The sequence below is a fragment of the Ambystoma mexicanum genome, chromosome 9 (assembly GCF_040938575.1).
Source record: "Ambystoma mexicanum isolate Mex_15411 chromosome 9, UKY_AmexF1_1, whole genome shotgun sequence".
In the NCBI taxonomy this organism is placed as follows: Eukaryota; Metazoa; Chordata; class Amphibia; order Caudata; family Ambystomatidae; genus Ambystoma; species Ambystoma mexicanum.
Window position 1 is genome coordinate 1,282,676,209 of NC_090931.1, and position 13,809 is coordinate 1,282,690,017.

General features: G+C 47.0%; 1 protein-coding gene across 7 annotated transcripts in view; it reads left to right on the forward strand.

Annotated features, from left to right (window-relative positions):
- The window catches only part of FAIM (Fas apoptotic inhibitory molecule), a 377,980-nt gene that overhangs the window by 72,029 nt on the left and 292,142 nt on the right, over nucleotides 1-13,809 (forward strand). For 2 of the 7 annotated variants that reach the window (XM_069616621.1, XM_069616617.1), the window contains exons 2-3: nucleotides 12,850-13,090; nucleotides 13,353-13,415. The exons of 2 other annotated variants lie outside the window; for them this stretch is intronic. The gene's annotated coding sequence lies outside the window, so the exon portion shown is untranslated. The remainder of the gene's footprint in view (nucleotides 1-12,849; nucleotides 13,091-13,352; nucleotides 13,416-13,809) is intronic. 3 more of the 7 variants (XM_069616616.1, XM_069616620.1, XM_069616618.1) reach the window with 2 other exon arrangements.

Below are 13,809 nucleotides of genomic sequence, written 5' to 3' on the forward strand. Positions count from 1 at the left end.
CATGTGTGGTGTGCCTACATGGTGTGTGCAGTGGGGCTTCCGTGGTGTGTGTTTGTTTGTTTTTTATTATTTGTAAAGCGCACCTAACCCGTGGGTAGCAGGGCGCAAGCAACAAGAGAAGTGTACAACTTAAGTTACAGAGAATGCAGCGGATGAATCCAACTAGGTTACAGTGTTGGAAGCATCAAGCATTCGGTCCAATATGTCAAAGTACAAATTATAGGTGAATATACGTAGTTTACAGTTGTGGATATATCAAGCATAGAGGTGAGAGGATATACAATGTATACTTTTGTTTTCTGGGTAGGGTGTTATGGGTGTGGCACACAAGCTGTATGATATTGTGTTGTGGCTGGTTGTCCCATGGATGTGTTACACATGTGCCTGCTGCCTGTGGCACTTATTGCGTCAGTGATGATTTGGTGACATGGGTCGTGGTAGATGGGACGGGAGGCAACAAGTTTCCTTGGTGTGTGTAGCAGGTCATTTGTTGGTGTAGGTGCTTGGCACTGACGTGACTTTGGGCCTGTGCTTGCACGGCCGTAACAACACAAGTTAGACTGTGGCAGGGGCATGTGTGTCTGAGTGCCCACTGGAGCGTCTTGTGAGGGCGATACAGGGGGCCAGTGTTATGTTCACAGTGTGAGTGGGGTATGAATGAGTTTTGGGGGCAAGGTGTATGTGTGCAACTAGGTTGCAGGGGTGGGTGTCCGGAAGGCTGTACTGGCATCGTGCATGACGTACTTGACGTGTTTGGCAAGTGTATGCAGTGTAGACAAGGAGGTTGATTTGACATTGGGGTTACGGGTACTCGGCAGCTTCCTCGGATGTCACGCCTCCGCTGCACCAACTCCCTCAATTGATTCGAGGTGCAGCATGCTGCTGCAGGTCTCCTCCCAGGGCTGCAGGTGGATGGGGGATGCTGTGCCACCTCCTGTGGCCATGCCCTGGATGCGCTGGGCCCACAGGAGGTTCCGCACCCTCAGACGCAGGTTATCCCATTTTTTGTGGCAGTCACGGACAGTGCGGGGTGTTGATCCAACTGCAGTGACCTTCTGGCCCACCTCCTCCCAGATTGCCTTTTTGCAAATCTGGGCCTGCTTTCTGAGGTTGGTTCAGAAGAGTTGGTCAGCATGCTCCACTATTGTGTCAGCAAGCATGTTCAATTCAGCCTCGCTGAAGCACGGCTTGCGCCTCCGGGTTGCAGGTACCCTTGATGTCATGTCTCGTGGTCTGCTTCTGTGGTCTGGATGTGGGTATCTTTCCTGTGCGCAGAGGATTGCAATGGATTGTGTTTTATTAATGGCCACCGGTCAATTTCCTGTTCCGGTGAACACAGTATTTCCGATCACGGTTGATACTGGTGGGTCTGAGAGCATGGTGCCGGAATCGGAGTCACTGGCACTGAGGGTGGCGGTGTGGGGATTTTGGGGGGGTTTGATGGAATTACCGGCATGCTGGTGCCACCTTTTCTGGCATGCCGGAACGTGCGTGCACGCCAACACACAATCAACCGTTGCCAGTAATTCTGTATTTTATTTTTATTTTTTTACCCCGGACCTGTAATGAGGCCCACTGTCTGACATACCTAAGTTTCAACATGGGGGTGACATTTCGGACATTAAGAGGTACATTGCCTCGCCCTATGGGGCCGTTCTGTGAACTGTATATAGATTATGCAGATATAGGGGAAAGGTGCAATGGATTGTAGGTACCTTATTGTGGTGGTTTGCCCCTTTTCAAGTTGGGTGGAGCCAGAACCATGTGCACACCCAGATACGAAGTGTGCAGCACGGTTCCAGGTCAGAGAGGTGTTTCAACGATGGGGCGTGTTCGAAGTATTGAGATTAGATAATGGCACACATTTCTTTAATGCGCTATTTCTCCATGTCGCAGCACTATTGGTCATAAAACATCGAATGTGCTCATTCTACCACCCTCAGGTTAATGGTGTTGTGGAGAAGATCAATGACATTTTGAAGAGTAAACTGTCAAAATTGTGTTCCACGTTGAAGAAAAACTTGGTGCACTGTTTGCCCTTGGCACTCTTCAGTTTACCCACACAGCCTAGTAAGGACCACCATTTGACACCACATGAAATAGTTACAGGCAGGTGCATGCAAACCCCCATACCCCCTGTGAGGAAAGCGTTGGATGCACATCAAGCAGCGACAGTAATAGGAGAGGAATTTAGGTAATATTTAACAGCACTAACACGCGCTGCCAAATATATCTCTCGACAGATTGCGCCATCCAGGAGCGAAGGATGGGACACACTGGAAGGGACAGCAACTGCAAACATATCTGCCACAACTGGACCATTATTGCCTGGGGAGCTGATCTACATAAAAAAACTTTGTGCGTCGATGGAACAATCCCAGGTTCCAATGTCCGTATGAGGTGGTGTTCTGTACGCCTCTCGCCGTCCGCATGAAGGAGTTAAGGTATTGGGTGCATCTCTTGGATGTTCAAAGAAGAGCACCTAAGACGAGGCAAAGCTCAATCAACAGAGTAAGGACATAGCCAAAGAAGGAAAAGTTTAAGTAAAGGATTCATGCAAGGGTGCGTCTGATTTTATTATTTTTTTTCTTTCTTTTCTTTTTTTCTTTTGTTCATTTTTGTTCTTTTATTTTTATCTTTTATTTTTTTTTATTTTTAAAATTTTGAAGGTGCTAATTCCAGTGGGCGCTGGTGGGAAAGGGTCTCCCTCTCCCTGCCTTTCTCTCTCTTTCTCTTTCTCTCTCGGTCTCTCTCTCGGTCTCCGTCGCAAGGATGAATGACCGACGTGTTCAAACCTCTGTTATGTAGGGATAATGTTAAAAAGAATGTAATTTGTTCTAGGAATTATGTATTATGTTTTTTTTAGTATTGTATTGTTTTGGATGACACTGGTCGTGGTTGTTGGAGTGTATGAAGGTATGTCTGTTATATGGGGTGGCCATATAAAGGGGGGTGGACAGTTGGAAAATAATGCTAATATGAATATGTCTATGATAAAGAATCAAACAATGTCTGACGTTTTGACAGCCACCCCTACAGGTTTTCTTAGACGAATAAAACGGGAAGTACGAATTACGTATGATTTATATAAGGGGTTGGGCTTTGACGCTATTTCTGACATTGAGTACTCTGAATCGTCAAACAGCTGGTACTCCGATATGCGTACTTGAGAGTTATTTTCTACCATCCTCGTTTTCTATAAGATTAAATTTGTTATCCTTATAAGATAGACTCTTGGCCTTATTTTCCTAGGCCTTATTTTCCTAGAGGGGTGTATTTATTCTGGTCTGACCGTAATTACAGACACCGTTAAACCTGGTTGGTTCCTTTGGTTGCATGTTTGTGATTCAGCATTCTGATGCCCTCTTGGGCTTGTTTCTTTGGCACTATATAAATATTATTAGAAATAGAAATGAGGGATGACAATTATCGCCATGGGGCATGTTGGTGACCAACTGTTGCTTCAAAGTATTGTGGGGTGTAGTACTCTTGGGAGGCGTCGGTGGCTGAAGTCTTGGGAGTGCCAGCAAGTGAGTATGATGGGTGGGCAGGAACCTTTGTGTTTGTACTTGGTGGGTGTTTGAAGCCTACATAAATAGCAACGTCTATGCATGAAAAACTAAAAAGGAGGTTGAACTGGGGTTCAGGTTTTGCGAGACTGTGTCACGAGAGTGCATCGATGGCAGGGATGTGGATCTGGTGGCATGTACTATTAGTATCAACATCTGAATATAGCACTTACTGCCAGGTCATGACCAGCTTAACTCGGCGCGTTCCCGTTGATGTCCCCCATAATGCCATCCCCCCATTTTGTATATCATTGTGAATCCCTTCTCTTATAATATGTATGTGCTCATGTGCTTTGCAATGGGAACGTGCTGAGTTAAGCTGGCCATGATTTCCCACATCCTCTGAATTTCACAGCTGATGCATGTATTTTGGGACCACTAGGCAGGGCCCTCTGCCATGCTCACTGTATATTTCAAAATGCAACCGAGCCATGGCCAGTGGCCACGGCCTTCAGCCTTGTACTCTGTACTTGTCCTCCCAATATGTTTCTTTTGTGCCCACTAGCCAGGGCCTTTGGCCGTGCCTACTGTAGATTTATTGTATTTATTTAGTATTGTACAGTTAACAAATAAAGTTCAAACATATTTTTATAAAAACAATGTCAACGGTTGGAGCACATCAAAACAGCCTCTTGATAAGAGAGGACCATCACCACACATGAATCAGATACCAGAAATGGCCGCCCATCTCTCAGTTTGTTCCTTGAGCATGATGCACACCAGTGACCACTGCTTTTACTCCCCCACCCAACCCCGCAGATAGTTCTTGCTTCCCACAGTGCCACTGTGGCCCATTCACACCCGGACGTAAGTATAGTCTTGCCAGGCGGGGTTTGCGGGTCAACACTGGAAATATGAGGTCATATTCCAATAGTGTTATGTCTGGGTGCAAGATCCAGTGGCATAGCGGAGAGTAGGAGAACCTCCCTGATCAGACAGGTTAAATTCCTTCTTGCAATTTTCAAACAAGCGTGGTTGGCCTTCCTCAAATAGTTGTGCTAGCATAAGTAAACCCCCCTCTTACAGGTCCTAAAGCCCCCTCTTGGGCATGCCTGGAGTGACAGCAGGATTGTCAAAAATAGGAGAAAGTGGGCCCATCCCCTGGGGGTCCTCTTCCCCCTTAGCGCCTCGTCCCAGGACTGTAAGGTAGCCTTTGTCGACGAGAGCAGTTGTGGCCATTGTTTTCCTGACGTGTGGGAACAAATGGCAGAAAGTGTGTAAACTGGGCTGCCACTGCATATTTTTGTAGGTTCGGGACCCCCAATTCCCCCAGCCGGGATCCACCCATCATTAGCTTCTTAGGGTTTCTAGGTTTTTTTACCCTGCCATATAAATCTCAAGACTTTACGTTGGAGCTGATCCAGTGTTTGTTTCGGAATTACTTCCGGGAAGAACAACAGTAAAGAAGGCAAGGGAGCAGGTTCATCTTCACTGCAGTGTTTCGACCAGTCAACGAAATCTCTTGGCCTGCCCATCTCCCTAAATCCTTTTCAAGTGCTTTAATGAGAGGGGAAAAATTGGCCACGTATAGCGCTAATGGAGAGGATGTAAGCTGTACCCCCAGGTATCCAATAGATCTGATATCCCAGTGAATCGGGCATAACAGTTGGCAGGAACTGATGTCTTGTTGTGGTAGCCCCACCCCCAGCGCCACCGATTTCCCATATTTATTTCAAACCCGGTCACATTACCAAATGCCTCGGGTTCTCGTAAAGCCGCATGAAGGGAGAGCCGAATGTCAGTGATGGTGAGAAGCAAATCATCAGCGTATAGAGCTATTTTATGGGAAGCATTCTGGGCCACACTCCCTGAATTAAGGTGTGCCTCCTTATATGTTGTGCTAATGGTGCCATAATAAGGGCGAACAAAAGGGGTGAGAGGGGGCATCCCTTTCGTGTACCACATGTCAGGGAAATTGGGGGTTACCGTACCTAGTTGAGCTGTTACATCGTACTGGGGGAGAAGTAATTGGAAGCTATCCTCTTCCTAAATTGGGGCCCAAAGTCGAAGGTTTCCAGAGTTAAGTGTAAAAAGGACCAATCGACCCTATCGAAGATTTTGGTTGCATCTAAAGCGAAGAGAGCCATCTACCCTTTACTCAGGGTTGTGGATTCAATTAAGTTTTCTGCCAGTCTAATATTGTCCCCTGTCTTTCTCCCTTGGATAAAAGCCCTTTTGGTCAGCATTGATTAGGGTAGGGAGAAGAGGAGCTAGGGGGTTTGCCAGCACTTTCGAATAAATATTTGCCTCGATATTCAGGAGTGAGATCGGCCTATAAGAGGCGCATTCTTTGGGATCTTTGCCAGGCTTCAATAATAAGATTGTAGTCTAGTTTTGCATAGAAGGGATCACACACACCCCACCCTAGCAAAAGAATTGATGAGGGAGAAGCTGCATACTAAAGAGTTTATAAAATTGGGCAGAAAAAACGTCCGGACCGGAGGCCCAGGGTTTTAGTGATTTAATAACCGCCTCCACTTCCTCCCGTCGAATATGGGCTTCCAGCACCTCTCTCTCTTCCCGGGCCAGGCGAGGCCGGGCTGCCTCCGCAATATATTCACCATGGACTGGCGCCGGTCTCCCAGGACTGGACATAGTCTCCGGCAGGTGTGCTTGTGCTAAGTGAAGTTTGTCCCGCACCCCATAATGGGTCACCCTGTGTTGATCTTTGAGGCCTGTGATAAAGTTCTCTTTCTTGGCCTGGGACAGTTTTCTAGCTAAGAGCTGGTTTGTCTTATTGCTCTTAACGTATTAACCCTGTTTAACCGCCGTTAGGTAGAGTACCGTTTCCTCTGCATAGAGGGCCTCCAATTTGTTTCAGGCTATACGGAGAGCGGAGTGGGTTTTGGGGGACCATCTTTGCTTATATTTACTTTCAATCTCAGAGGTTTCCTGCTCCAGGAGGGACCTCGTTTGCCTTTTACGTCTGTAGTATGCCGCAGAGTGGTAAATTAGAATGCCCCTGATTACTGCCTTCATGGCATCCCACGTAATAGCTGGGGACGTCGGGTCCATGGGGTTCTCCTGGAAATAATTCTTATTGGCTTTGCCACCGCATCCCTTAATGCCATATCATAAAATATTGGGCCATACAGACACCAAAGGGGTCTGGCCCCTGGTTCAAGGTCCCAGGCCCTAATTTGAATCCATACCGGGGCATGGTCGAAGAGAACCTTCGGGGCTATGTCCACTCCATTTGTGCAGGACAGAAGCTGGGGCGAAGCCAAGAGCAAGTCAATCCGGGAGGAGAATCAGTGAACCTGTTAAAAGAAGTTGAAGTCCTTTTCCTCTGGGTGCTGAACTCTCCAGGTGTCCACCACTCTAAAAAGATGTAAAATACTTACAGCTATTTTGAAATCCGGGACGCCATTGAAATCCCCCCCAATGACGATTCTCCCTCTAGGAAGGGAAGGGGTGCATCTTCCAGACTCCCAAAGAAGAGTTCTTGACCCTCATTCGGGGCATACATTGAAACCAATGAATATAGTTGACCCAAGAGCATCCACTTTATTCCAATGAAGCGTCCTTCTGGACCTCTAATAGTATTTAGCTCCTCAAACTGGACCCCCCCTTGCCATTCAAATTGCTGTTCCCCCTTTTTTGGATCCCCCCGAAGCCAAAAATAGTTTGGGAAAGTCTCTGTTTGAGACAGGCAAAATCTTCTGGGAGAAGTTGAGTTTCCTGTAAGAATGTTACCGTACCCTCCATATCCCTCGGACGCTTCAAAATGGATTTTCGCTTCATGGGGGAATTTAGGCCTCTGACATTTAATGTAACTAAGTTCAATGTTGGAATTATTTCCAGGATATCCTCAGTAGCTGAAGTGGTGACGGTGGGAGGGGGGATGGGGGGAGTGGGCACTTGGCAGTTACATGTGCCGGTGCCTGCCATCTCGAGCCTGTACATTTCTGCGTTCGTGCACCAGCCGCAATATTAAACCAGTAACCCAAAAACGAACTTAAATTGAGTCCAAACCGTGGACTCCAGAACTTTCTGACTAACAAAAGTCGTTCGTTAACACCCCAAGGGCCCTTAGTTGTCATCCACCTTGAGTTTGGGCTTTGGCCATTTGAAGCCCGTTTTACCATCTTGTCAGCTGGTACTTGAAGTTTCCTTTATGCAGATGCTACAAATGCCTATGCGTTAGGATCGGGCACGTAGGGCTCAGTTGCCATTTAGGCCACGCTTATCAAGTGTGTACTGGCAGTTTATTCAGCTGGCGGCCCCTTTGGATCTTGAACCATGCCAAACCAGTAGGTTTCGGTGGATGGTCGTCTATTCCCACATAGGCGGCCTGGGGGGGGGGGGGGTAACCCTTTTTATCTGGCGAAGATATGTTTAGAATTTTTTCTGCATCCTCCAAGCATGAGATTGAGCAGGAAGCCCCTTTATATGAGAACTGCACAGCAATGGGGAACAGCCAGCGATATCTAATCTTCTGGTCTCGCAAGAAGAGGGTTAAGGGGCGGAGAGCTCTTTGTTTCTGCATCATTGCCATTGCTAGGTCCTGAAAGATCTGTAGGGGGTGAACCCTGGAATGAAAGTTCGTCCCGAGCATGACCCGGTGCCAAAATGTCTTGCTTCGTCGTATAAAAATAGACCTTAGTGATGACGTCTGGCAGGCTTTCTGAGTCTAGTCCCCTGCGGGTTCGGATTCTGAGTGCAGTCAAGCAATTGTGATTTTTCCAGATGTGGCAGGAGAGATTGGAATAGATCCCCTATATATTCTGGCAGGTCCCGATCTAGGACTGATGAAGGGACTCCTCTAATCCGAAGATTATTTCTCTTGGCCCTGTTTTCCAAGTCATCTTGTTTGTACTCCAGGATCTCGTTTTGGTCTGCCAGAGCCCAAATCTTTTGCTGGACTTCCAAAAGGGTAGCCGCCTGTTCTCGGGTATGCTCCTGCTTCTCCACCAGTATCTGCTCCAGTTCCGTCACTCTTTGATCTGTGTGTTCGATTTTGGAAGTCAGCTCGGTCATGCAACTGCGAAATTCAGCCTTGATATCAAGCATGAATGCCTGAATGTCCCCTTTTGTGGCTAGCTGCCCTGAGGGACTAGGAGAGGCCAGTGGCGGGGACTTTGCTGGTTCTGTTTTCTTCCCTTTCTCTGTCGGGAGCAGCATGGTGGATATATCCCCACTCTTCTGTGCTTTCAGGTGTCTGGACACGGTGATGGCTGACGCCAGTGGCGCCAAGACCTTCGTGTAAGTGGAAAGGTGTTACTGCATATGGTAGATCCAGTAAAAGCTGCTGGGTGTGAGGCTGTTCTTGCTGGTGGTCCCTGGTCAGTCTGCCATAGTCTGATATGCTTGGATCAGAAGAGTATTGGCTGTGTTAAGCTTGCGGGTGCACCAGGGACCCCAACTCCTATATATTGGTTGTGGGAAGGTTGGACCTCAGAAATCGATCGCCTCTGCACCCTGGCGCCTACAAGGAAAAGGCTCCACTCCCAAAGGCACAACTCTCAAATAGCCAGCTGTGGGGGCAGGGGAATTCCGATGAGGATCATTGTCTGGTAGTGCCAGGGGGAACAAGCTATGCGGGTGGAGGCCAGTGACTAGCCTCCGCAGAAGTTCCTGGCACTACACGTGCTCATCCCCTATCCAGGAGTGTATGCTTCCCCCTCCCCCATGGGGGTGGGAGTGCCTGCAAATTCCAGGGAGAGTGGCTGTTGGGTGGTCATGTTGCACTTTGGCCATGGACCCCTTCGGTGTAGCTATCAGGTCCTCCAAGGAGGAAGAGCCATGCCGCGCCGCTGTCAGGATCCAATGTCGGAGCTCAGGGAGGCTCAAGATCTGCTACAGCCGCTTCGGTAGGCTGGGGGTGGCAGGAGGAGCCCCACGCCACTTCAACGGCAGGCCGTCTCAATGGAGAAGAACAGCTGGCTTTGATTCACCACAGCCACTAACCCAACCCGGTGACATGACGGAGAAAGTGCCGCCGCCTCACTGCACACAGGTGGATCGCCTCTCCCAAGGTCTCTGTGTCGGCCGCGCTGTCGGTGCCTCAGCCGCCTTTCTGCCAGTTTCTGCTGCGGTAAGATGTTCATAAAGTACTTTGGAGCGTCAAGCGGAATATTATGTCCACTCTCATCCACTGCGAAACCGTGCTGCGCCATTTTGGAAAGACGCTGCGGTCAGCCCGGTCCTGCAACGCTCCACATATCTGCTGGAACAGGGCTACCTGGTGTCTACCGCTGCTGGCTGAGTCCGCTCCATCCCTTCCGCTGCCCTAAACCTGTAGTCAGGTTGCTGAGGCTGCAAGGAAAACTCATTAAATGCACATATAGACGGGCTTCACACGGAGACCTTCAACAGAGCTGCCACATCGGTGGTGCTGCAGGCCATGCCCTCAGAAGTCCACTTTTAATACATTTTTACAACCATCATATCTGCAATCACAATCAAAAATAATGCTCTCAAATCAATATAAAAGAATAATATAACTAAAACATTAATATCTTTAAAATGTCCTCAATTAGTTTCCATAGTTTCATCATGAGGAAGATGCATTCAATTTTATTCCCATCAATCAACAAATCCCATATTAAAGTGGTATTACATTCTCCGTGTAGGTCCAAAGCCATTACAAGCACAGCGGCCCTGAAGTTGTTCTGAGCAATCACAGGTATAGCAGCCCGAGGAGGTGTGTGTTCTGAGCCATTACAAGTAGAGCATCTCAGATGAAATGTGTGTGTTCTGAATCACTGAACATTTAGTAGTCCTTTTGCTAAGTCAACTCTGTTACAATTGAATGTTACCTGCATTTTAAATGCCTATCCCTGATGCAGACTCATTAACTTGCCTATCAACACGATTTGAACTAACAGGTTACACAATAATCTCTGCATCAGTGTTATTGACCCACTCAGCCGCCTTTCCCAACATGCTGTTGACACTGAAAGGCACATAGGTTTAGGGCACTGTCAGTTCCATGTGAGGCTTGCCTGACATGAACGGCTTGCCAAAATTTCTAAGCCTGTTTGGACTAACCTACATTAGTCAGGAGATTCAGAACAAGGCTTTGAAATGTGCTAGATTTTTGGCAGTGCGTCTCAGTATTCGGACATGGGAGAAGCAGACGTTTTGAAAAGCGCAAGACCGAGAAGAAGGGATTGAAGTATTTGACAGCAATGCCATCTTCTCACACTGTTGGAGGTTGGTGGGAAGAGCTCAGACACTGTTCATCCTCAGTACTTTAGCTTGCTGTAGAAAATACCAACACATGTTTGTGCTTTCTTAACAGCAGCTCTGTTAAGAAATTCAGGTACTGTCCCAAAACATAACAGTCCTGCTAAGAAATGTGGGCATTTATGCAATCGGCCCTGCTGTGAATATTTGCATTGTGCCATTACATGCGTGTAGCATCTGTGTTGATAAATTAGGCTACCTTGCCTGAATATATAGCAGACCTGTTCAGAGGTACTGGTACAATCTGTGCCACTGAAAATATATACAGCATTGCTTCTACCTGTATCCAATATAACTGCTTGTGGTGGGTGGTCAGAAAGGGTGTCCAAGTTCAGAGCACATGCCTCGCTATGCAATTGGTGTGCTTCTGCGATGAAAAGAAAACAAAGTATGAAATGCCCATTGTGCTGCCTCTATTAAAGCGGATTAAGACCGAGGAAAATGAAGCAGAAATGCAGCCCTTGTTCAAGACCATTTTCATTTTACACAATACTACCTGTGACATAAAGCAAAGTGAAAAGCATGTTCATGATTCAAGATGCTTTAATAACACTGTTCAACTGCCCACATTTTGTAGGTTACAAAGTGAACAAAACACAAATTCCCTTTTACATTACTCAGAAAGTATTATCTTGATAGAATCATTAACAGAGGAGTGTTAAAAAAAAATAAACGGTACAAGGCTCATCCCAGTTGCTTCTTTCAAGGAACTGTGTGGATTACTAAAGTGAAGAGTGGATTTGCAAGCTGCTGCTAACCAGGCTGTCACCAGTGAGCTCCATGATTTATGGAGGTGCTGCCATAAATAGCCTGGGTAAGTGGTACGCAAGGAAGAATTAAAAGGATCATATTGACACGATTTATGAGCGGGAAAATGCCTGATATGCACCTGGAGGTCTGAGCTCACCCCTGGAGGCTAATTTTGTTTCGGCAGGTATCCCCTCCAAGGTACCGTCCAGGATATACCAGGTGATTACGGCCTTTTGGGCCAAGGAACTTACTCGCATGAAGGCGAGTTGTGAAGGGGATGTGGGGTGGTTGGAACCAGAGGATTGGGTGGCGGCCTTAATATTTCCAAGAGAGGTTGGAATCGCGGCCAGACTGCGGCTAATACAATTCAAGATACTCCACCGGGTATACTACTCCCACACCGCATTGGCCAGGTGGGGGTGTTGTGGGGAGCGATGCATGTCTTAGATGTGGGCACGAGGGCAGCACCTTTTATCACATACTGTGGGACTGTGCACAGGACCATGTTTTCTGGGGGAAATGTCTGCGTAGATTGTCTGCTACAATAGGTAATTGGGTGTCCTTAGAACCAAAATTGGCTCTGCTGGAGAACAGGGCAGATACCGGGTTCACAAAACATAAAAATCCTTCCTGGGGTGACAATGGGACTTGTCAAATGGTTGATCGCAGCATCCTCTGTTTTATTATGTCATTGCATGTATATCACCCTGTGGAGACTGTTGTATCATGCTTCGACGTACCTATGTTTGTTTGTTTTTCTTTTTCTGTTCTGATTAAATTAATAAAAAGAAGCGATTACATTTTTTTTTTAAAAAAAGGCATTGCTGAGTCTACAATTACGTGGATCATGCCGGCAGCCTTTTTTTTAATACAGGGACTATCGTGCTATCCCCCAAGGTTGAGCAAAGTCACAGGGCAGTGCTAATCTATTTGAAGAGCCAGTGTAGGGCACCCGCCCAAGCAAACAAGTCATCCTTAATAAGTTGGTTGCATAGGCCATTGGGGCCGGGTGTTCTAGAAGACTGAAGTGAGAGAGCTCCAAACAGTACTCCCATTATGCACCTTGTGTATTTAAACGAGGAAAGTTTGAGGTAGAAGATATGTGCAGCGTTGCCTCAATATGCATAACCCAGTCAGCCTCTGACACATCACAATGACCGAGCTACAGTCTTTAGAAGAATTAATAGTCCTCCAAAAAGTTCTGTTATCAATTATTAATGCACAATATATTAATATCTGCCATTTGTCACATTGAAGGACTGCCATTTGTCACATTGAAAGGGTGTATTTATGTTTTTTCAGCCACAAACAATAGCTGAATTGTGTTTTACTTATTTAGGCAGATGTGACTGGCGGGCGATCGTACGCAGCTCTGATCTGACCCTCCTCATCCTATTTTTCAATACCTTATCATAGTACTGGCGATGTACCAACCTGATTAAGACCAATGACCAGAGAAGAAGATTGCGAGAGGAACACATAATCAATAAAGCTCATACTAACAAGGGAAGACCAAGTATACCGAAGGAGTCTGAGGGGCAGTTACCATTCACCATAGTTAAACCGAAGGAATACAGCAGGTTAGCCCAACTCATACCTTGTTTCCATTTTTGATTTAACCTCCCAGTTAAGCACGGGGATAAGCTCTGCTCAAGCTCATAGCCGTTCACCAAGCTGTCATTAGGAACCTTTGGGTTAAGGTCACTGCATAGGAGTACAGGGGTAGACCCCCTGAGATTAAACAGTAAAAGTTCCAGTTCCTTAAGAATGTTACTATGCACTGTTTGGGAGGGAGGATCATAAACAGTAATAACTCTAATCTCATTCCCATGTTTCCCACAGGCATCCTTGTCAGCTATAGTGATTCTACCAGACAGAAGATAATTGGAATTGCTGTTAAATTCAGTAAGTTGTAATGGACATTGAATGCCCAGGAGAAGTCCACCCTTTGGCCTGACTCTTTATTGTATTTATTGGTCATTTGTATGGCGCCTATACACAATTGTTTTCAGGTGCTACAAGACAGAACAAGGAGGGGTGGGGGGGGCATTGGATAAAAACAAACAATAATGGTCGTAATAGGCCTTGTGACATTCTTACCATGCAAGACACAAAGTGCAGGGGAGGGTGGAAGTAGGGGGAAGGGCTGGCAGGTGAAAAGCGGTTGGAATGAGGGGGTGAAGTGCAGGAGTGGGGGGTGTCAAGGGAGGCTGAGCAAGTGCAGGGGAAGTGGGAAAGGGAGAAGTGCAAAGGACAGGGTGGAACAGATAGTCTGGGAAGGGAGCCTGAGGGCATGTGC